This window comes from Neoarius graeffei, chromosome 27 (genome assembly GCF_027579695.1).
Source record: "Neoarius graeffei isolate fNeoGra1 chromosome 27, fNeoGra1.pri, whole genome shotgun sequence".
NCBI classification, from domain to species: domain Eukaryota; kingdom Metazoa; phylum Chordata; class Actinopteri; order Siluriformes; family Ariidae; genus Neoarius; species Neoarius graeffei.
In genome coordinates this window covers 38,624,547-38,648,556 of record NC_083595.1, presented here as the reverse complement: position 1 = coordinate 38,648,556, position 24,010 = coordinate 38,624,547, and the positions used below count along the sequence as shown (strand labels likewise).

At 43.4% G+C, this 24,010-nt stretch overlaps 1 protein-coding gene across 2 annotated transcripts in view; it reads right to left on the bottom strand.

Moving 5' to 3' along the window:
- nr1h3 (nuclear receptor subfamily 1, group H, member 3) overlaps positions 1-24,010 on the bottom strand; it is a 75,436-nt gene that overhangs the window by 41,167 nt on the left and 10,259 nt on the right. The gene's annotated exons all lie outside the window — the stretch shown is intronic.

Here is a 24,010-nt window from a genome sequence, read left to right as displayed (position 1 = left end):
CTTGTGCGAGACTTCGAAACCTCAAGTGTCAGCCAGGTGTCAGTGCCGCCATTTTGAAAATTGTTCTTCAAACGAAGTATTGCACAAAAACGAGTTTAAATGACGATTACTGCCTACTTTTTTCAAACTTTCCTGATTGCTATCAACACAAACAAAACTTCCGGCTTGATTACGTCAGCATTCGAAAGAGGGCGCGCGTCTTTTGACAACGTTGGCAGATGTCGGTCACTTTGATTTCCGTTGTACGTTTTACTTCCGTCCTACGATGTCTCGCACAGGTCTCGACGAATCTCGTTTACGGCCATCGCTTTGACATATGGACAGATGTATTACATAGCGTATTTCAAACACTCATAACTTGCTATAGCAGTGACAAAATAGCGATCAAAAATGCATTCCGATATTTAATAACATGAGAAACAGAATTTTGATGATAAAAAAATTTTGCATTCAGTTCCCCTTTAACAACTTTTTATTCCATTTCACTTCATACGTACATTACTATTTACCACCAATTCCATCAAGCTGACTAGAGCAGCATCTACTGATCTACAAGCCTATTGCTGGGTTTCATGTGACGTCACATCCGCCTCATTAGTTATTCAAAACTTTAGCTGGTGGTCTACCAAAGCTCAGTTGACAAAGCGTTTGTACGGAAAAGGTGCATCGCTCGCATGAAAAACGCCTTACGCTTGTGTTGTTTTAGGTTGTTTGAATTGATCAAACCGTGAAACTGATAAAAGTTTCTTCAGGGTTCCCCGTGAACTAATAAAAAAGGGTGAACGAACACAGAATTTCATAAAAAGACGTGGAGAAAGGCGGCTTTTGAACCTCTCACTGAAATCGAAGGGAGTCGAGTCGAAGCCTGCTCGAGTTTGCAGTGATCACTTGGCGAAAGGTTTGTATTTCCCTCTCAGTTCTGTCCTTAGTGTTTTCCAAGTACTTTTCTTGCTATGTGTTGCTATTTTACGGTACTTTTTTTTAGTCACGAAGTGCTAAAGTCCCCAGCTGTTTCTTTGTTTACTCTTCACAAAGTCCTTATGCGTGAAGGTGGCGACAAAATTCTTCAATGCGCTGTGATCACTTCTCCGTCTTGTTTAACTAAGGGTGTATTCAGACCAGGATAGTTCGATAGTTCACTTGCTTTGGTCCGAACCAAATGTTTTATTTTTTCATTTTGGTGCGGTTCGCTTTCACACTGTACATTTTAGTAAGCGGACCAAAATCTGTCAACGAAGCCACGCGCCCTGAGGTCGTTCAGCTATTGGTCAGAGACGACACGCGCACAAAGCGTTAAGTTCAAAAGTAGTCACGGAGGATAGCGCTGATGAGCGCACATCATGTTGTGACAGTTCTGGCTCTTCACGCAAGTCGCTAGTACCGCCACTTTTTGAAAGAATGTCCCTGATTTTAATGTAGGTCTGATGGAGTTTCTTCACTTTTAGCCGACATTGTTCTGGGGAGCGCGTGAACCCCTTCTCCTTCATTTTCTCACTGAATACAGCAAACACGTCGGCATTTTTGTGTGTTCTCTCCGAAAGCTCAGATATGTGGACATCTGCCCAGATATCCACAAGGGTACGCGTTTCTTCCTCGGCCCACGTTTGCCCCCTACTCATTTTTTGTACTCTGTAGTCTAGCCTACCACTGGTCTGAATGACTGAACGACTGTTGTAAGGTTCCCTTGACAACCGAAACAGTGTTTGCACTTTGCGGTGGAGTGTCAAGACTCTGTTTCCCATAATGCTCGACAAACGACGGAAGCTCCCGAGGTACAAAAAAGCAAAACTGTCGGATTAGGTCCGGTCTGCTTTCACACCTCCAAAAGGTCCGCACCAGGGTTCCTTTGGTCCGGACCGAGTCCGACCTTGCAGCTCGGTCTCGGTCCGCTTGTTTGGTCCGGACCAGAGTTCGGTGGTTTATATTCAGACCAACCCAAAAGGTCCGGACCAAGGGAAATTTGGTTCGTTTGGTCCGGACCAAACAACGTAGGTGTGAATACGCCCTAAGATCCAGGTCTTTAAAGGGGTTTCTGATGATCTTTGTGAATGATTTACCTGAGAGATAAGAACCAACACAAGCGAGAATCAAGTGAACTGTTTGTTTACACTTCAACTTGCAGCGCTTCGTTGTAAAGACGCGAACGAAAAGCTAAAAAAATACTTACACGGGCAAAATCAAATCAATACAGGATTCATTCATCAGCGACTTGATCCCGAGGTCCTTTACCCAGCCACATACAAAAAAGTTGTAAGCCTCCGTACTGTTCCACGTTTTCATCTGTTTTGCGGTGTAGAAGGACGTCTGCAACGCCAGATAGTTCGAGATGTCGGGGAACTCGACTGAAGGGTCGTTTTCAAGATCGTATGACAAATCCTTCTTTCCTAGACTGTAGGGGTCGATACCGTTGCACATAGCAATCTTCTGTATAGATCTAAAGCCAGCAGTGGCGTCTAGATTACGAGCGTACTCTGATAACTTATCACTAGTATGCTTGTTTGCACTACAGCAGCCGTTTAGACCACCAGCTCTGGTAAAACCGCTAAGAAAAGTCACGTGACTGAAACCCAGCAATACTCTAGGAGTTTTAGGGCCCGTTTACACGAGGACGCTTTCGGGTAAAAACGACTAAATATTTTATCGGAAGTGCCTTTCGTCTACACGGGGACGGCGTTTCCGAGGCTGAAAAACGGAAAAAATTGAAAACGCCTTCCAGAGTGGATAAGTTAAAAACAGCCCCCGGTGCATATCCGTCTAAACTACCCAATACGCGAAACTCTGCTCGGATCTGCTCACGTCAGGTACGCGTTTATGTCATACATATGTCATATACTGTACATCCCAGCCCGGGAAGTAAGACAGTAAGTAAAAAAGTAAGAGCATGTCTGATTACATCGATCCAACGGACCTTCAAGCTGCTCTGGCAGCTTTAATAAACGTCCAGGAGTCCTTCGAACATCTATACCGAATCTGCACATATACCGTTAATGAACAGAGGCGGGTATAGTATGCTCTTGCTTTTTTACTTACTTTCTTACTTACCACAGCCAGAGTAGTCAAAGTTTTCGCGGCGCAGATGTGCAGATCAGACAAGACGGAAGACGTTGCGCATGCGTGCAAACATAGCGGAGGTCTTTCACAGCACCACCTAGCCGCCTGGCATGCACATCCAATTGAATTCCACACATTTATGCGTCACCGTATAGACGCAGATTTCCTCCTTGAAAACGGTCGTGTAGACGCGGAAAAAAGTGAGAACGAAAACGGACTTTTGCGTTTTTGTTTCAGACCGTCCCCGTGTAAAGTGGGCCTTAAAGTGATGTGTGATCCCAACATCACCCGTCACACAAAAGAGCACTATCCTGTATATTTACTGTTGAAAGAATCACAGTGAACGATATACACATTTATACAACAATTCCAATGAAGCCCATAGTCAGCACAAAATGTTGGTGAAAGTTGTTCTAACAGGATATTTTCAGAAATGGGTTTTTCCTATTCTCTATCCAGAACCCTCAGTCATGAGAATAAAGAGGAAGGGTGGTTTATTCAACTCACTATCGCAGACAACATAATTCAAAGCTAAACATCCTTTTTTTTTGCCGAATGGGACTTCATGAATTACTGAACGTTATGTTGTTCCCCATTGAACAGTAGTATTTACGGACCACTTGTTCCTATTTGGTTCCTGCTCATGTATATACTGTCTGGGTATCTATTATAGAAAGGTGTATATTTAGGGTGGACACTACATCTTTGTTTATGGGTGTAAGAATTAAAAATATTTTATACCAGTTCAACATACATGTCAACCTTTGGTCAATCAAACCTGTATAACCAACCTCCAAAATCCGTATTTCCCTTATAAAATCCGTATAAGATGCAAATTAAAATAATTTACCTAAAATTTGAATGATAATTAACAATGATGTATCCCAGTTACTTTTTATTCAATATTAATAACAATAAACCTTCAGAATGAATACAAAGCTCCAATGTTTGACAAAAACACAAAGTGTTATCAGCGTAGTTACGAAGGAAATACTTCGTTGTTTGGAGACAGGTTTCACCGAGCGGCTATTATGCGCGAGACTTCATGTTAGCCACAAAGTCAGGAAAATCTGTTCGTAAAATTACGTTATAATGACCAAATACAATGAAAAGTATTTTTCCAGTCTCACCTGTGAAAGGTAATCCCATGTGATCTCGTTTGGACGGTAAACCTGTTGGTACAGTTAAACGCAGCACATGAATGAGGCATCTTTATTCTCGGCTACTGTCTAGACGCTATACCAGAGACGGTTGAAGAATCTCCACTTTGCCACATCCAATATGGCGGCGAGGATGACGTATGATTCTACGCAGAAGGCGGCGTCTATCTTTATATATCTATGACTTCACGGTTGGCGGGATTCTCGCAATGCGGTGTGCGCATGATCAAAAGTGGAACGAAGTCTCGCTACCACAAGATAACGCGTGATTTCATAAGACTCTTTACTGGCTGTCTGTGGTGTACAGTACGTTTGTAAATGTTATGCGTTCTTTTATCATCGTGGGAATTGATTATAGCACTAAATAAATATTGAAGGTTTTTTTTTAAACAATCCGTATAACTTTATTTATACGCCCGTATACTACGTTTATTGAATCAAATCCGTATAAAATACGGACATTCCGTATAGGTCGACATGTATGGTTCAAGGCAGATGAACCGATGGATCCATAAACTGTTGAACGCATCAGTTCATATCGTATTCACAGATTGTTTCTGGGATCTTTGTAACAAATCTCTCTCGAACCCTGTAAACTACAAAATTTAAAAGCATGTCGTCATTTTTATTGCTTGAGAGTTCAAGAATCTTTTACCGAGAGGCATGTTTAATACTGACGAGTGAAAACATTTCACAAATATTCTCAGTCTGAATCGAGCTACTTTTCAGGTGGTGTAATTTAAAGTCGTCGTCCCCCCCAATCAATCATCCTCGTCCCCAACAAAACAAAGCTACACCCATGTTTATAGCAATACTGGCTGACATCCATGAATTGAATCAGACAAAGTATTTTGTGACATAATCCATTGTATTTAAATGGCATGAATGCGTGCCTCATGCTGACTGACGTCACATGGCACAGAACAGAATGAGAATGAGGGAGAGAGAGAGAGAGAGAGAGAGAGAGAGAGAGAGAGAGAGAGAGAGAGATGGTTTGGTTACGAAGAGGATGTCAGTAACCAGTTAGCTCATTAACTCATTTCACATCCCAAAACACTGTCGTTGAATGCCTTCTATTCAGAATATCCACTTCTTTACTGACAAAAAGTTCCAGTTTTGTTTACTGAAAGTTCGGGGTAGACACACACACATCAAGTTTTAATTTATTTTGGGCTTTCTAAAAATCAAACACATGATCAAAATTATACCTCCAGGGTCAAACGTCTCTTAACTTGCCAAGAACTCTTAACTTCCCGTTAGTGATCATGACTGATTACAGCTGGGAGCTTCTCGAAGCCAACATAAAAAAGCATTTGTTTGGCAGCGCTCATTGGATTGGCCAACACCACAGTGCAATGGGAAAGTCCAAGGAGCTCAGTGCAGATCTGAGAAAGAGGATTACAGATTTACACAACTCAGGAATGTCTCTTGGAGCCATTTCTAAACAACTGCAGATTCCAAGGTCACCAGTTCATACTACTGTATGCAAGTATGAGTTGTTAGGAGGCGTAGCCACTTTGCCAAGCCACTCTGCTGGAAGAAACTGGTCACCCTTAGCTGAGAGGAACCTGGTTTGGATGGACATGAACAACCCAAGAACCGCCAAGGCACAGTACTAACTGTGAAGCATGGGGCTGGTAGTATCATGGTCTGGGGCTGTTTTGCTGCCAGTGGAGCTTGCACCATGCACAAAGTGGATGGAAAAATGGAGGAGGAGTAGGACCAACTCTGAATTTTCCAGTATAATCTCAAACCAAAGGAAACGTGGACACAATTGAGCGTTTCAACAGGACAATGACCCAAAATACACATCAAAGCTGGTTGTGTAATGAATAAAGCAAACATTAAGCTTAAAACAAGTCCTGACCTCAACCCCATCGAAAATGTGAACTGTGCCGGTGTTCATTTGGTCAACAAGTATTCATTGACAATATTTTATGACTAAAAGACAAGATGAAATAGCTGGCTCTGTCCAGGAAGACAACCAAGTTAAGGATTCATTTCACAGAATACAGAAAAGAAGAGAAGAGCCAACTCTTCTGTTTCCCTTGGCTGCTTGTTCATTAAAATTTCAGGTCAGAAAACCACATTACTCCTAACCCGACCATCTTCTTGCCATTAAAACAATATTCATCCACAAACAGTAAATGGAATGTACCATTACAATATCAGACAGGGGGATTTTTTTTTTTTTTTACACAAAAAAATAATACAACCCCGATTCCAAAAAAGTTGGGACAAAGTACAAATTGTAAATAAAAACGGAATGCAATAATTTACAAATCTCAAAAACTGATATTGTATTCACAATAGAACATAGACAACATATCAAATGTCGAAAGTGAGACATTTTGAAATTTCATGCCAAATATTGGCTCATTTGAAATTTCATGACAGCAACACATCTCAAAAAAGTTGGGACAGGGGCAATAAGAGGCTGGAAAAGTTAAAGGTACAAAAAAGGAACAGCTGGAGGACCAAATTGCAACTCATTAGGTCAATTGGCAATAGGTCATTAACATGACTGGGTATAAAAAGAGCATCTTGGAGTGGCAGCGGCTCTCAGAAGTAAAGATGGGAAGAGGATCACCAATCCCCCTAATTCTGCGCCGACAAATAGCGGAGCAATATCAGAAAGGAGTTCGACAGTGTAAAATTGCAAAGAGTTTGAACATATTGTCATCTACAGTGCATAATATCAAGAGATTCAGAGAATCTGGAAGAATCTCTGTGCATAAGGGTCAAGGCCGGAAAACCATACTGGGTGCTCGTGATCTTCGGGCCCTTAGACGGCACTGCATCACATACAGGCATGCTTCTGTATTGGAAATCACAAAATGGGCTCAGGAATATTTCACAGTGGCGCCACATCGCGACTGTGGAATTGCTACCTGAGGCTGGCACGCCAATGACCATCTTACATTCTTAAAACACGCTTGAACTCGGTTAAACATACACTTGCATACGAATAAGAATAGCCTCTATAGGACTTTAAGAATAGGTCATTAACATGACTGGGTATAAAAAGAGCATCTTGGAGTGGCAGCGGCTCTCAGAAGTAAAGATGGGAAGAGGATCACCAATCCCCCTAATTCTGTGCCGACAAATAGCGGAGCAATATCAGAATGGAGTTCGACAGTGTAAAATTGCAAAGAGTTTGAACATATTGTCATCTACAGTGCATAATATCAAGAGATATAGCCTCTATAGACTTCAGCCAAAGGCAAAGCCAAAAAGAAAAAAGTCCGGTATTAGTGCAAATTATGGCCCTTTTCCACTACCCTTTTTCAGCTCACTTCAGCCCGACACGGCTCGCGTTTCGACTACCTCAGAGCAGCACGACTCAGCTCGCTTCAGCCCTACTCAGCACCCAAAACTCGCACGGTTTTGGAGTGGGGCTGAAGCGAGCCAAACCGAGCCGAGTGGGGCTAGGGGCGTGAGGAGACACTCCCCTGTGCACTGATTGGTGAGGAGGAGTGTCCTCACATGCCCACACACGCCCCGCGAGCACGCTGGGATCTGTAAACACCGTAAACCCGGAAGAAGAAGAATTACGAGAATTTCTGAAGCCTTATGCGCCTCGCCTCATCTATACGCTCTTGCCAGTATCTGTTGGCGTTGTCGGTGACCACAAGCCACAGCACCAAGACCAGCAACACTAACGACTCCATGTCCTCCATGTTTATTGTTTACTATCCGGGTCATGAGACTACCGCTTAAAAGGTCACTGATGTCACGGTTTACGCCGCCTAACGACATCACGTGACGTCCACCCACTTTCGCTAACTCCACCCAATGTGTCCACCCACTTCCAGCCAGCACGGTTCAGCACGGTTGTAGTCAAAATGCAACTCCAACAGCCCCGCTCAGCCGCGTTGGTAGTGGAAAAGCGGCATTAGTGTCCCCTAAGGTAGCTGGTACAACCTGTAATGTATTAAGTCACAGAATGTAAACGATGAACATGCACTCTCCATTGGTCATATTGGAGAACGACCTAACCTGGAGTGCCAACACCAAGGAGCTACTGAAGAAGGCGCAGCAGAGACTGTAGAACTGTCTCCCCCAAAATCTGCTCCGGGCCTTCTATCACTGCTCCGTAGAGTGTGTGCTCACGCACGGACTGTGTGCCTGGTACGGCAGCTGCACATCCTCAGAGAAGAAGGCGCTCCACAGGGTCGTTAGGGCAGCAGAGAAAACAATAGGCTGCCCCCTCCCCACCCTGGAACAGATTTACACCTCCAGATGCCACAGGAAAGCAATGGATATTTCAAAAGACTCTTCACACCCCGGTCACTGTCTCTTCCAGCTTATCAGGCGAGATACAGAGCAATGAAAACCAGGACACACCGCATAAAAAACAGCTTTTATCCCAAAGCAATCATGGCTTTAAACTCAAATGTGCAATAGAACTATTCTTGGCCAATGTGCAATACATGGGTGTATATTTCTTCTTATCAGTGCAACCTGTGCACATACAGAACCAAAACAATTCCGTTCATACGATTTTAAGTGCAATCCGTGTACATATAGAACCATACAATGGTTTTCTGTTTATACCATTTTACCAGTGCAACTCTGTATAGTTTACTATTTAAATTTTATACTTTATTTGTTCTCCACCCCCTTTTTTCCTCTCTCTTTCTTTCTATAACTCATAATGAGTCAACAGCACCTTCAATTTCGTTGTACCTTTGGAAAAGTGACAATGACAATAAAGACTTATCTTTTATATATAACCCCAATTCCAAAAAAGTTGGGACACTGTGTAAAACAAATAAAAAAAAAAAAAAAAACAGCATGTGAAAATCTGCAAATCATGGAAAAACTATATTTCATTGAAAATAGTACAAACACAGCATATCAAATGTTGAAACTGAGAAATTCTATTGTTGTCTGACAAATATACTATGCTCCTTTTGAATTTAACGCCAGCAACACGATTAAAAAAAAAAAAAAAGTTGGGACGGGGCAACAAAAGACTGGAAAAGTTGTGTAATGCTTTAAAAAAAAAAAAAAAGGTTGAACACCTCACAACTAATTGGTAACAGGTCAGTACCATGACTGGGTGTTAAAAAAAAAAAAAAAAAGGGCATCCCGGAGAGGCGGAATCTCTCAGACGTAAAGAGGCTCACCGCTGGGCAAACTCAATGCAAAATTGCAAAGAATTTGGGGATCATCATCATCTACGGTACATAATATTGTTGAAAGATTCAGAGAATCTTTGTACGCAAAGGAAAGAAGGCTGAAAATAAACGCTGGATGCCTGAGATCTTCAGGCCCGCAGGTGATGCTGCATTAAAAACAGACACGAGTCCTGAAACACTCCTGAAATCCATCTTCTGTGAACACACTTAGTCACTGCATCCTCAAATGCAAGTTAGAATTCTACCATGCAAAGAAGAAACCATATATACAGTCATGTGAAAAAGTACACCCTCTTCCAGTTACATGGTTTTACCAATCAAGACATTAAAAATAAATAAATAAATAAATAAATAAATAAATAAATTCATCTGATCCTTACGAGGTCCTAAAATTATGCAAATCTAACCCCAGGTGTAAAGCAACACACAACAGATTCCACCGTGTCATTATTTCTCATCTCATCTCATTATCTGTAGCCGCTTTATCCTGTTCTACAGGGTCGCAGGCAAGCTGGAGCCTATCCCAGCTGACTACGGGCGAAAGGCGGGGTACACCCTGGACAAGTCGCCAGGTCATCACAGGGCTGACACATAGACACAGACAACCATTCACACTCACATTCACACCTACGGTCAATTTAGGTGGGGTTTACATTAGACCGCATCAGCGGATCATCAGATTAACGTTTTTAAAAACAATTAGCGTGCACACAGCAACGCCAATACACGATTCGCGTGCACACAGCAACGCCAATACACGGATACGCTAATCACATGACTAATTCGGCACGCAAGTTGAAATGTGTCAGTGCGGCTCATCGCTTCCTCCTCAGCGGCTGCGCTCCAAATCACTCCGCCCTGAACAGCGAATGCCCTCTGGAGGGTGCGCACTCCGGCCCTGCGCAGCTCACAGAGCGCGCGAGTGTAGTGCACGAGCAGTGATTCGGGACTGAGCCGCTGCGCGCAAGTCACTTACCACTTGCAAGTGGAAGGATGGCAAGCCTAAAGACCATCATAACTACACAATGGGCAGTATTTGCATCAGTATTTGCAGTATTTTCATACTTTTATACTCTTTAATGAAAGGTGATACAAGGCGGAAGTCCGCGCCGTTTTTCAGCAGTCGCGTCACATGACCAACGCCAGCGAATCAGGAAGGTGGATGTCACAGTGACGTTGTCCAATGACGACGCCAGCTAGAGCTCAGCACAGCGTATCCGCGTATTCTCAATGTTTACACAGCACCGGACCAGACACGATCTGGATTGAATACGTGGACCCTGGCGGATTCCCGTTTCCCCGCGTTTCCAGGCGTTTTAATGTAAACGGACAGTGCATCCGCGAAGAAAACGAGACAGATACGGTCTAATGTAAACTTGGCCTTAGAGTCACCAGTTAACCTAACCTGCATGTCTTTGGACTGTGGGGGAAACCGGAGCACCCGGAGGAAACCCACGCGGACACGGGGAGAACATGCAAACTCCGCACAGAAAGGCCCTCGCCGGCCACGGGGCTCGAACCCGGACTTTCTTGCTGTGAGGCGACAGTGCTAACCACTACACCACCATGCCGCCCCGTGTCATTATTTATTTAACAAAAATTAAGTGAAAATGAAGAATCTGTGTGTGAAAAAGGAAGTACACCTCATGATTCAATAGCTTGTAGAACCACCTTTTGCAGCAATAACTTGAAGCAATCGTTTTCGGTATGATTTTCATCAGTCTCTCACGTTGTTGTGGAGGAATTTTGGCCCACTCTTCTTTACAACATTGCTTCAGTTCATTCGTGTTTAAGGGCATTTGTTTATCAGAATTACTTTATTAATCCCCGTAGGGAAATTCAAATTTGCTACCAAGCTCCTGAATCAAAGAAGTAGTAGTAAACGTGTCTAAAAATAGAAGATAAAATCGTCTGAAAGAAGAATAAATAACAATAAGTTCAATAACTTAAGTAAAAGCAAAATGAAGTGATTTTATATACAATGATTCCTATGTACATATATTGCACCTGAGCTAAGGATACATGGTAAGACAGTAGAGATGCACCGATACCACATTTGTGAAAACCGATACGAGTATGAGTACTATCATTTCAGTACTTGCCGATACCGAGTACTACCGATACCGATACTGTTGATGTTTTCTAACTGGAGTGATCATGCACACGGGTTCACATTGACAATCTCCGCTGCTCCAGAAGCGCAGAGTAGCCTTGAGTCCACGTCACACAGCGCCTCTTCACGGTAGCGCTTATCTTTTGCAACATTGTTACAATAATGTTGCAAAACCTAAGCGCTGCTGCGTTAGGCCTACTAGGCCTACATAATGTTGCAAAAGAAGCGCTACCGTGAAATGAAGAGGCGCTGTCTGCTGGCAGTGTAACGTGGACTACAAGGCTATCTGCGCTTCCGTGTGCAACCTCTCTCGATTGTCGCGCAACATTCACTCCCAGAAAACTACACTCATTGCAAATAGCCTACACAAAGAATTAAATATTTAGCTGCTGCAATTTCTGAAAAAGGCTGCTATTTATTTGGATTAGATTACAATGTCCAACTTTCGAAGTCAAGAAAGACTTGCACTCTTGCAACATGTAAGACCGATTGTTGATGAAGGGAGGAGAGAGCAGTGAGTTACCACATGCAGCGTGATCATTTCACTCCGCTGGTCACTTACCCCCTCTATCATCGGCCTTCCGCAACATTGCGGTCTTGGTTGACTTAAGGGTTGTTCTGGTGGTGCGCTTAAACTACTCCAATTACATTTAGCAACAAGACAAGGGCGTGAAAGGGAGGAGCAGTGACCATCGCAACATCACAGAGAGCGCACAAGATAACAGTGGCGGCCGGCGACGATGTATTATTTAATTTCCATCGCCAGTAATGCAGACTAAAATATGCCCCCCCTCCCTCCTCTCATGTGCATGTGCGCACATCCTGCTGTGTGCTGCAGGAGAGTTGAATGCCTCGAGCACGCTCTTGTTCAGTCGCAGAACTTGTTAGGCAGACGCTGTTGCTGTCCATTCGCAACATCGCGTCCCGTGCTCGTGGAGCTCCATACCTGTAGATGGGACGTCAATTTCCTTGGTCTTAGCGTTGCCCTCAACTGAAACAAGTTGGAAAACTCAATCAGCCATTTCTTAAAGCTCTCTCTGTCACTCTTCACTCTTAAACTCTCCCGGTTGGACTCGTACTTAAAAACTCTGCCGGTTGGATTCACCTATACAAAAATCCGATTTTCATTTGTTTGTTAGTGAGTAGCCTGTCCTACAAAACCCTTACCTAGGCGAATAGCCAACATTAAAAAAGGACAACGTTGGGGATCTTAGCGTAGGCCTATCTGCGTATGGCAGCGAAAGGGAGTGGAGTGTGGAGAGATGTTTAAAATGACAGTGTTGGGGAAAGATGTTGTGACGGCACTGTTTCATGACTACGCAAACACATCTTCGTCATGGAAAAATGGGTTGTTGTCGAACAATTTTTTTTTGTCTTCTGACGAAATTAGCCTACGCTCAATGCTTGAGATTTACAATTTTTTTTCCTGGGAGAGGCTTTTTTTCCTCGAACGGACGCTGGCAAAAGGCGCTTCATGGAACACTATCGGCGCATGGTATAGCCTATCATATTATGCTCAAGCCTGAGCTCAACAATGCTTCAGTTTTTTTTTTCTCTCTCGAATGGAACAAAAAGCGCTGCGGGGAACATTGGTATCGGCGCATGGGATCGGCACTGGTATCGGTTCATGGTATCGGCAACTGTTTGACAAGTACGAGTATGAGTATATTAGTGGAGTATCGGGGCCGATGCCGATGCCAGTATCGGTATCGGTGCATGCTTATAAGACAGTGTACCACAGTTATACAGTGGCATTGTACGGCTTGACTGCAGCAGGTAGGAATGATTTCCTGAGTCTCTCAGTTGTGCAGCATGGAAGAATCAGCCGTTTACTGACCGTGCTCCTGTGGCTGATCAGCTCCTCATGTAGAGGGTGGAAAGGACAGTCTAAGATTGTTTTTATTTTGGACAGTGTCCTCTTCTCCAACACCACTGTCAGAGAGTCCACGCCTACAACATGGCTGGCCTTCCTGATGATCTTATTGAGTCTGTTAGTGTCCTTCACCTTCAAGCCGCTGCCCCAGCAGACGACAGCGTACAGGATGGCGCTGACCACCAGACTCGTAGAACATCCGCAGCATCGTTCGGCAGATGTTGAAGGACCTCAGCCGTCTCAGGAAATAGAGACGGCTCTGGCCCTTTTTGTATACAGTGTCCACGTTTTCATTATGCACAGCTCTCTTAAAGGAGATACGCAGAGCCTTTATTTTTGAATACATTTCTGAGTGGATAGTATCTCCATCCTTGACTCTTGTATGCTGTATAAATGGGAATAAAAAATATATTTTTGAGAGTTAAAATCGACCTCAAAGTTGGCATTGGAGCCGCCCCGCTGAGCCAGCCAGCCCGGAGTGCGTGACGTCACAGCGGTAACCGGTTTTAAGGCCGAGGTCTTTGACAGCTATAGAACAAAGTCGTATAAATAAAAAATTATGGTGAAAGTAAGGAATACCATTACCGACTTGCTCAACTAAAACTGATTTGACTTCACTGATTGTGGGTTGACTCTCATTAAAACAGGATGGGTGTTATAACTTATGCAACATACATGTACATGCATGCATTTTCACTGATAAAACGTAAAATGCTAATTAAATAATCAGATGAACTGAGACGATCACATTCTGAAGCAAATTAAATCAATCTTATACTGGTAACTTAAAGGTCCCATGGCAGGGTGGTTTGTTGATGCTTTAAACGGGCTCGTGGAGGTTTCCGGATGTTATATCCGCAGCCTTTCTCGAAATGAACCCTCGGCACGTAGATATAGCCTCCTGGGAGAAAGCCCCATTTCAGTGCTTTTCCCAGTGCGTCGTTTTGCTAATGAGAAGCAGGAGGCGGGGAAGGGTAGAGGGTGGGGGCGGGTCTTATCATTAATATTCATGACATGTAAACGTGTTACCTCTGATTGGCTAACAGCACTGTGACGCTACCTCCAGTGGGTCAGAACAAGCGGATGTGGGTGTCTTACTATGGCGAGAGAGAAGGAACAAACCGCGAAGGGAAAAATACCGCGCGCTGACGTCATTAAGGTGCGACGCGAGGAAATAAAATAAATTCAACAAATGTTTCGGTTTTTACTGAACAAACAAACAAATAAAATGAACGAGTGACTTAAAAAAAAAAAAGAATGTGGGTGTCTTTGTAAAAACTGTTTTGATTGGCTATTATAACAGAGCATGCTGCATGCTTTTTGGTTTTGTAGCGCAGAGTACCTGGCTAACTGCAGGAAGCGGTTAGCTGCACAGCTAATGTAGCCATTGCAAGGCTAACGTGGCACCGATTTTAAAACACGGCAAAACGACTTAACAGTTATACACTTACTTGTTTGGTGTTTGTTGCTGATGCGGCAGGGATGCTTGGTACGGACCCAGGCTTCAGTGACAGTTGATGTGCAAAACCTGCCCTGTACTGTCCCAAGTTGTGGAAACATTCATCAGGAAAATGCTTCCGGCAAACATACACCGTCTTAGGTAGACTCGACGGCGTATTACTGAAGTAAATAAAATTAAGCCACTGCGTCTTCAGGGGCTCTCCCGTCGGCAGTAAAAACAGACTCTTTTCTGTGTTGTCACATCCATGTACAGCGCAACTTCCATGTTTCGGTCGCTTAGGTGATGCCATGTTGTTGTGTCCTCTATGGTCTCCTCACTACAACTGGGCGGGCAATTCATACAGTGGGTGGGAATCCAGGGGGGGGGGCGTGGGGATCATCTCCCTTGCTGACGTAGTAAAGGGAAGAGCTCATCAACGCGCCGTTTTGACGCGCCATTCTCAAATGTTGGGCATAGTTTGGTTTACACATTATGAAATTTCTAGCCACTGGGGTGACTTAAAAAGGTCAGAGGAACTCATTTTAACGTTAAAAAACCTCAGAAAGTGAAAATTTCATGCCATGGGACCTTTAAACACACAATACAAGTTACATGTATTAATCTAAATGCAGGTAAATGGCTTCTTGAAGGCCGACTGTTTTTGAAACAATCTGACTTTCAGTTGTTTGTTCAGTTCTCCGTTCATTCGCTTCTTCCACGTAAAGGCGAGATGGCAGCTGTGAAAAATGATGAGGGGTGGTAGTTGCATTTTTCATAGAAACGCCAGAGACGTGTCTTCCCGACACTCATAGACATCTAACACGCACGCGCACACACACGCACGGCCGATGCGCACCTGTTGGCGTTTCTTCCATGTATTGGAATTTGATTTTTAGCGCGGCTAGCGTGAGATCACACATACGCTACACACACACGCAATGGACACATTCCTCAGTTTAATAGTTATTTACCATAATCGCGAATAGCGTAGGTACCCGTTGTCTCGCGTCATATTCCACTCGCCACACAATAGTTTTACCACACAACAAACATTTTTATTCACCATTGCACCTGGGGTGGGAAACCGGAGCCCTTCCGGAACCAATGTTTTAACCACTGTTCCGGCGCAGTGGCGGGAACTTGGTTGAAATGGTGACGTAATGTTTTGTAATTATTGTTGTGTAGCTTTATTTTATATATGTATTGAATTTAATGTGGTGTATGTTTTCTAATATGTCATGGTGGTATTGTGTAGGTTTAACTAAATGTGTGTTTTTAACTGTTTGAGTGTTAATGTAATGGGATGCTTCTATTGGTTGCTGATTGTCCAATCAGCATGTTACTCTTGATTGTGAACCCTTTAAAAGGGGCAGGAGTGTTCATTGTAGAGAGAGAGGCGCAGGAGGACACGCTTGCTGTGAGGCTGTGTAACGGAAGTAGGTGCAGAGAAGTGCATACTGAGTTTTGTATTTTAAAAAGTCTCATCTCATCTCATTATCTCTAGCTGCTTTATCCTGTTCTACAGGGTCGCAGGCGAGCTGGAGCCTATCCCAGCTGACTACGGGCGAAAGGCGGGGTACACCCTGGACAAGTCGCCAGGTCATCACAGGGCTGACACATAGACACAGACAACCATTCACACTCACATTCACACCTACGCTCAATTTAGAGTCACCAGTTAACCTAACCTGCATGTCTTTGGACTGTGGGGGAAACCGGAGCACCCGGAGGAAACCCACGCGGACACGGGGAGAACATGCAAACTCCGCACAGAAAGGCCCTCGTCGGTCACGGGGCTCGAACCCGGACCTTCTTGCTGTGAGGCGACAGCGCTAACCACTACACCACCGTGCCGCCCCATTTTAAAAAGTCTTTTGTTGTAATTATATTTGTGTTGCCTGATTGAGGCCGGTTTTGGTTTTGCGTTTCTTCTCAGTTTTTGTTTTCCTATTTTTGTATTCACTGTTTGTACTGTAAATAAACTCGCACCCGTTTTACGTTATACTTTAAGTAGCCTTAGTTTTCTTCCTCTCGTGACCAATCCTGGCGTGAGGTGGGGGTGGAGAAGGCATCTTTCTCACAGCAGCAATATCCAGTTTAGAAATCAGAGGACTGCTCCACTCATTCACTTTTCTTAACAGGGCTTTGAACCAATTTTTTTCCTATTGGTTCGTTCCGAACAGAAACGGAATTTTAACGTTTCCGGTTTTGGGTTCCACCATTAAATAGACGTTCCCGAACCGGTTAGAAAAAAAAAAATTTCGTTCCCGGAACGGTTAATTACGTTCCCTGTCAGCTGTTTAACAAATGGCTATAAAATTATGTCTCTGTCTCATCCAGCTTAAGCCAAATGTAGGCTAATTCTATTACAACCTTCATTAAATAAGACAAGAAATAATTCAAAACAATTATTTCAAATGTTGGCGATTTGGATTCTCAGTATGTCTTCCCATCTACACAAACAGAAAAAGTGCCAAAAATGAAAGATAATTCATTTAGTGTGTTACCAAAGGCTAGTCAGGCCCTATGCATTGATAGGCTAACAGAGGTTAACGTCATTTAATGTTCGCGAGCCTCTCATTAACATGGACAAATATATTGATATCGTGTTTGAAATTGACGTTTTTGAATAACGATAGACTGCAATATTCACCTCTTATTTAAGATGTGGAGACGTGATAGTAGTCCACCCTCCTGCTCTCTCCATTCAGTCAGCGAACGTCTAGTGAACGTCACACAGGAAGTGAACCCCAGCGGGTCATAGAAACTTGCGCAGGAGAAGAATGACTTTTTTATTTGTAGGCTACAGAAACTTTGAGGAACGAAATAAAAACCGGTATTAACCGGTTACCATTATTTTTAATAAGCGTTTCTGTTCCGGAACATAAAAAATAATAAAGTTTCTGGTTTCGTTTCTGTTCCATGTGAAATAGAAAAAGTTCCCGGTTTTCGTTTTCGTTCCTTGAACCGGTTCAAAGCCCTGTTTCTTAATACTGTGTAATCCACCATTACTGCTCGGCTCAGGCAATTACTAAAACCCGGGACGAAACGGGACGTCACCGGTTTTAGCAACAACTGCGGGGAGGTCACTGCCCGAGCGACATGTCCCATCCCGTTCCGTTCCGTGTTTTAGCAACAACCCTCAGCTCACTCCAGGAGGACTGGTGCAACTAAACTTGCTTTCCTTTTTTTAAAAATCTCGTCTCGTCTTCTTCCGCTTATCCGGGACCGGGTCGCGGAGGCAGCAGTCTAAGCATGGAAGCCCAAACTTCCCTTTCCCCAGACACCTTGGCCAGCTCCTCGGGAAGAACACCGAGGCGTTCCCAGGCCAGCCGAGAGACATAGTCCCTCCAGCGTGTCCTGGGTCTTCCCCGGGGCCTCCCCCCGGGGGGACATGCCTGGAACACCTCCCCAGGGAGGCGTCCAGGAGGCATCCGAAAAAGATGCCCGAGCCACCTCAGCTGGTTCCTCTCGATGTGGAGGAGCAGCGGCTCTACTCCGAGCTCCTCCCGAGTGACTGTGCTTCTCACCCTATCCCTAAGGGAGCGCCCAGCCACCCTGCGAAGGAAACTCATTTCAGCCGCTTGTATCCGCGATCTTGTTCTTTCTGTCATTACCCAAAGCTCATGACCATAGTCTTAAAAATTTTAACTTTAACTGCACCAGTATTTTTTTTTAAATAAATAAAATAAATACTTTCCTTTTCTTGTGGTTTTCTTTAATTATTGGTACTGCACCCTCTTTCAATACGGGTTTACAGCCAACGCTCCTCAACAGATCAGAGGTTTCGTACGAGTCTTCAGTAAAATGTGCAGAGGAGAGACCACTTCATAGGCGCCCAATGTGCCCGTGAACTTCTCGCAAAATGCATCTAAATCTTTGCAGTTTGAACATTCTTGGGCCGTGAATGCAACGTAAATCCACCTTCTGTTGTGTTGCTACACCGGCCAAAAACAGATCTACGTGGCATGGCGATAAATCAGCTCAAAATGGAGAATTGGAGTTGCAATCAAGTCTGTGTTTTAGTATAACGGAAACGGCGATGAGACCGATAGACTTCCTGCTGTGACGTTACAGATGTCAAGGTCATTCACTCAGACCGTGACCTATATAAAATCACTTTAATCGTAAAAATTACTATATTAGATTTATTGTTAACGCTTAAAACTATTCTTGTGCCATTCTTGAGGTCTCAAGGCATTTATAAACGAAAGTGAGGCCCTGGCTCTGCGGCCTGTATATGCTTTAAGGTTTCGCCACAGCATTTCAATTGGGTTGAGGTCTGGACTTGGCCATTCCAATACCTTGATTCTTTTCTTTTTCAGCCATTCTGCTGTAGATTTGCTGGTGTGCTTGGGATCATTGACCTGTTGCATGACCCAATTGCAGCCAAGCTTTAGCTGTTGGACAGATGGCCTCACATTTGCCTCTAGAATACTTTGGTATACAGAGGAGTTCATGGTTGACTTTATACCCTGTCCACACTAGGGATTTTGTACCGATACGAAACTACTTTTGTACCCCAACACCTGTCCACACTAGCAACTATACCGGTACTGTAGCAGTATAACTAAACTCAACAAAAATAAAAACTTTACACTCGTTTCAATGTCAATAATTTGAACACTTTGGAAAATAGGTTTGAAATAACGATTGTATTCAATTATCTTGTCATTAAAGATGCTATAGCATACAGATCATGTTTGTCATGGAATCGGTTCCACCGGAAATGCGACGACAATGTCCATGATCAAAAACTGTGAGTCACAACTTAATGAAATCATGTCAATATCGGGTGTGTCCTCCATGGGCGTTCACAACTGCGATACAACGTCTCCTCATGGATTGGATGATGCGTCTGAACACAGCTTGGGGAATGCGCCGCCATATTTGTACCAACATGGCACCAAGCTCCTGCAAGTTCTGTGGAAGGTTCCTTACGGTCGGCTATGGTGCCAGTTTGATGGAGACGTGTCTGGAGATTATGGATGGTCTGTCGACTGCATCCCATAACCCTCGCAACGTCAGTGACGGATGTTCCCGTATTCAGCATGCCAATGGCACGTTCACGCTGAATGTTTGACAGTCGTGGCATTGCAAATTAACGAAAAATTAACCATAAAACCTTGTTTTTCTGAGATGACACTCTACTCTGCTACCGTGAGATCAATTGCACGTGTATCAATACGTCACGTCACTTGTGTCACGTGGAAACGTGATTTTAGCGTGCAGTGCTCTCGCACGTGCTACGTAGGCCCGACCAGTAGAATGAATGTGTGACGTAATGCCCTTGACAATGCATTTAACCATAATCACAACAAGAACTCTTTCAAGAAAAGTTTCTAAACACTATTTGAAAAATAATGAGTGTCAAGTTTTTATTTTTGCTGAGTATATATATCGATACGAAACTCACAAATGTATGGATTTCGTACCGGTACAGTATCGGTACTGTAGCGCTTCGCTGTAGTGTGGACAAATGAAGTGGCTCTGTATCGATACAAATATAATGCGCATGCGCAAAGTCACACGTCAATCGATGTCTTCGCTGAATAAAATAGTGAAGAACGGAGATTCATGTTTCTTTCTCAACTGCCTCGCGCGTTTTATACAATTCGACTGAATAAATGACCACCAAAAATACAGACTGTACATTGACAACAAAAAGCACACACGTTGTTTCGTCCGCCATATTCTCGGAAGGAAGTTACTCGGTAACCACGGAAACATTTCGCACACACTAGGGCTGTAACGATACACCCAACTCACGATTCGATTCATATCGCGATTTTTGACCCATGATTCGATACGCCCACGATTTTTTTTAAAATGTTTTTTTAAAGTAGTAAATTTGACTTATTAACATTTACTTACTTACATTAACTATTTAATAACAAATAATTCAGACCACTGCAGAGAATGAGTAATATGTATGCAAAAATGAACAAATGTATATCCAAAGATTGTTTTATTTCTCAAAATAATACTGTTGAGCCGGAAGCTCTGTTTTTTTCGGTTCTGAAAAAGTCATTTTTCCAAATCGTGTAAATCCGTTAAGATTTTTTTTTGGGGGGGGGGGGGGGGGGGGGGGTGGCGGCTCTCTCACTGTCTCACTCTCATAGGGCCAATGATTTTCTGTGATCGCGGAAAACTGATGGAAATTACGGAATTTTTATGGTGAAACATTGCTCGCGTGTCAAAATGTAACTACCGCAGAAGGCTTCCGCCCAAGCAGACATGCCTTCAGTGTTGCCAGATATTGCTAACGTTTTCCACCCCAAAATATGTTCAAAACCAGCGAAAAAGCACCTAAACCTGCCCAATCTGGCAACACTGCATGCCTTTCCGGTCAAGTGATTGTGATTGGCTTGTGGCACACCTAGCCAGCCAATGAGCTGCTTGTTTACAGATTCGCTCCCCGCGTCGCAACCAGAATGGCGACCGCTTAAAAGAAATGAATGCTCTGCCAGTGGCGAGTGTGGACGTTGCGTGACTCGCAGAAGATTGTCGCAGGTCGGCGAAAAAACGACTTACTAATAGATATAAAAAATAAAAGTAATTTAAGTAAGTTTAAAATGTAATTTAAATAAAAAGTAAAGTATTCATAAATTGAAGTTTGGAAGCGCCTCTGTTTTTGGGCTGAGGAGAAGTTTGAAAGGGTGTACCGCGATTCTGCCTTCTTGTATCGCGATACGGATCGTGGCTCTGCGTATCGCGATTTTGATACGCATATCGTTACAGCCCTAGTAGAGAAATAGCTTTGTTATTTTCATAAATAAAGATTTTTTTCAATTTGTCTTCGAACTTTTTTACTTACCCTCGTGTGCGTATATACAGTGGCATGCAAAAGTTTGGGCACCCTTGCTGAAAATGTCTGTTACTGTGAATAGTTAAGTGAGCAGAAGATGAACTGATCACCAAAAGGCATAAAGGTAAAGACGAGACATTTCTTTTCAGCGTTTTCTGCAAGATTTGTGTATTATTTTTGTTTTGTACAATTGGAGAGTGAAAAAAGAAAAGGAACACCATGCAAAAGTTTGGGCACCCAAATACATTTGAGTTCTCAGGTAACTTTTACCAAGGTTCCAGATCTTAATTAGCTTATTGAGCTGTGGCTTGTTCAAATTCTTCGTTAGGAAAGGTCAGATGATGCAGATTTCAAATTCTCTGACTCCTCAAACTTGTCCCTAAAATCAACAGCCATGGGCTCCTCTAAGCAACTCGCTCGCATTCTGAATAATAAAATAATTGATGCTCGCAAAGCAGGAGAAGGCTACAAGAATGTAGCAAAGTGTTTTCAGGTAGCCGTTTCCTCAGATCATAATGTTATTAAGAAACGGCAGTTAACAGAAACAGTGGAGATCAAGGTGAGGTCTGGAAGATGAAGAAAACTTTCTGAAAGAACTGCTCGTTGGATTGCTAGAAAGGCAAATAAAAACCCCTGTTTGACTGCAAAAGACCTTCAGAAAGATTTAGCAGACCCTGGAGTGGTGGTGCACTGTTCTACTATGCAGCAACACCTGAACAAATATGACTTTCATGAGAGAGTCATCAGAAGAAAACCGTTCCTGCGTCCTAGCCACAAAATTCAGTGTCTGAAGTTTGCAAATGAACATCTAAATAATCCTGATGCATTTTGGAAACAAGTCCTGTGGACTAATGAAATCAAAATAGAGCTTTTTGGCCACGATGTGCAAAGGTATGTTTGGAGAAAAAAGGGTGCCAAATTCCAGGAAAAGAACACCTCTCCAACTCTGAAGCATGGGTGTGGATCGATCATGCTTTGGGGTTGTGTTGCAGCCAGTGGCACAGGGCACATTTCATTGGTCGAGGGAAGCATGGATTCGAATAAATACCAGCAAATTCTGGAAGCAAACATCACACCATCTGTAAAAAAGTTGAAGTTAAAAAGAGGACGGGTCCTACAATAAGACGATGATCCAAAACACACCTCAAAATCTACAATGGAATACCTCAAGAGGCACAAGCTGAAGGTTTTGCCCTGGCCCTCACAGTCCCCTGACCTAAACATCATTGAAAGCCTGTGGATAGATCTCAAAAGAGCAGTGCGTGCAAGACAGCCCAAGAAACTTGTAGAACTGGCACCCTTTTGCAAGCACGAATGTGTGAAAATCCCCCAGGCAAGAACTGAAAGATTATTAGCTGGCTACAAAAAGTGTTTACAAGCTGTGGTACTTGCCAAAGGCAGTGTTACTAGGTACTGACCATGCAGGGTGCCCAAACTTTTGCTTCAGGTCCTTTTCATTTTTTGGTATTTTACACCTGTAAATGATGGAAATAAAAATGCAATCTTGCAGAAAATATTAGAGAAATGTCTCGTCTTTACCTTTATGCCTTTTGGTGATCAGTTCATCTTCTGCTCACTTAACTATTCACAGTAACAGACATTTTCAGCAAGGGTGCCCAAACTTTTGCATGCCACTGTGTGTGTGTGTGTGTATATGAGAGAGAGAGAAAACTGTGCAAAAGTCTTCAGCACATGCAAAAACAATGCGGTGGAACAAAGACGTCCTCAAAAGTCAGGAAATTAAAACGTTCCTCCATTCTAAAGTAAACAGTAACAACCGAAACAAAGTCAATATTTGGTGTGATGATTCTTTGCTGATAAAAATAGTAGTCTCCGGTACAATGTGTGCAGTTTTATAAGGAAATTAATTTATCTGGTAAGTTTTTCCGAGCATCTTACAGAACCAGATACAGTTTTTCTGGACACTTGGTCACCCTTGCTCCTTATTTTTTCACAAAACCCAGCAGCCTTCGATATGTTTCTATCTGAAAAGAGTCTCTTTTATGTAAAGTAATACAAGCTGCTTTCATTTTCCGTAGCATTTAATTTTGTGCGAGAAAACTATACATCCATTGTCCATAACTGCTTATCCTGTGCAGAGTCGCAGGCAAACTGGAGCCTATCCCAGCTGACTATGGGCTACGGGGTACACCCTGGACAAGTCGCCAAATCAAAGCAGGGCTGACATAGAGACAAACAACCATTCACACTCTCATTCGCACCGACGGTCAATTTAGAGCAGGGGTCATCAAACTACGGCCCGCGGGCCGACTCCGGCCCGCCACCCCCCTTTGACCGGCCCCCCAGCCCCTCTGCCCCCCACCACTTGAACCGGCCCTATGAGGCAATCCCCAAAAGTGGTCATGGCCTATTTTTTTAAATTGCTTTTTGGCAAATAATAACATGTCTGCATCTTGTAT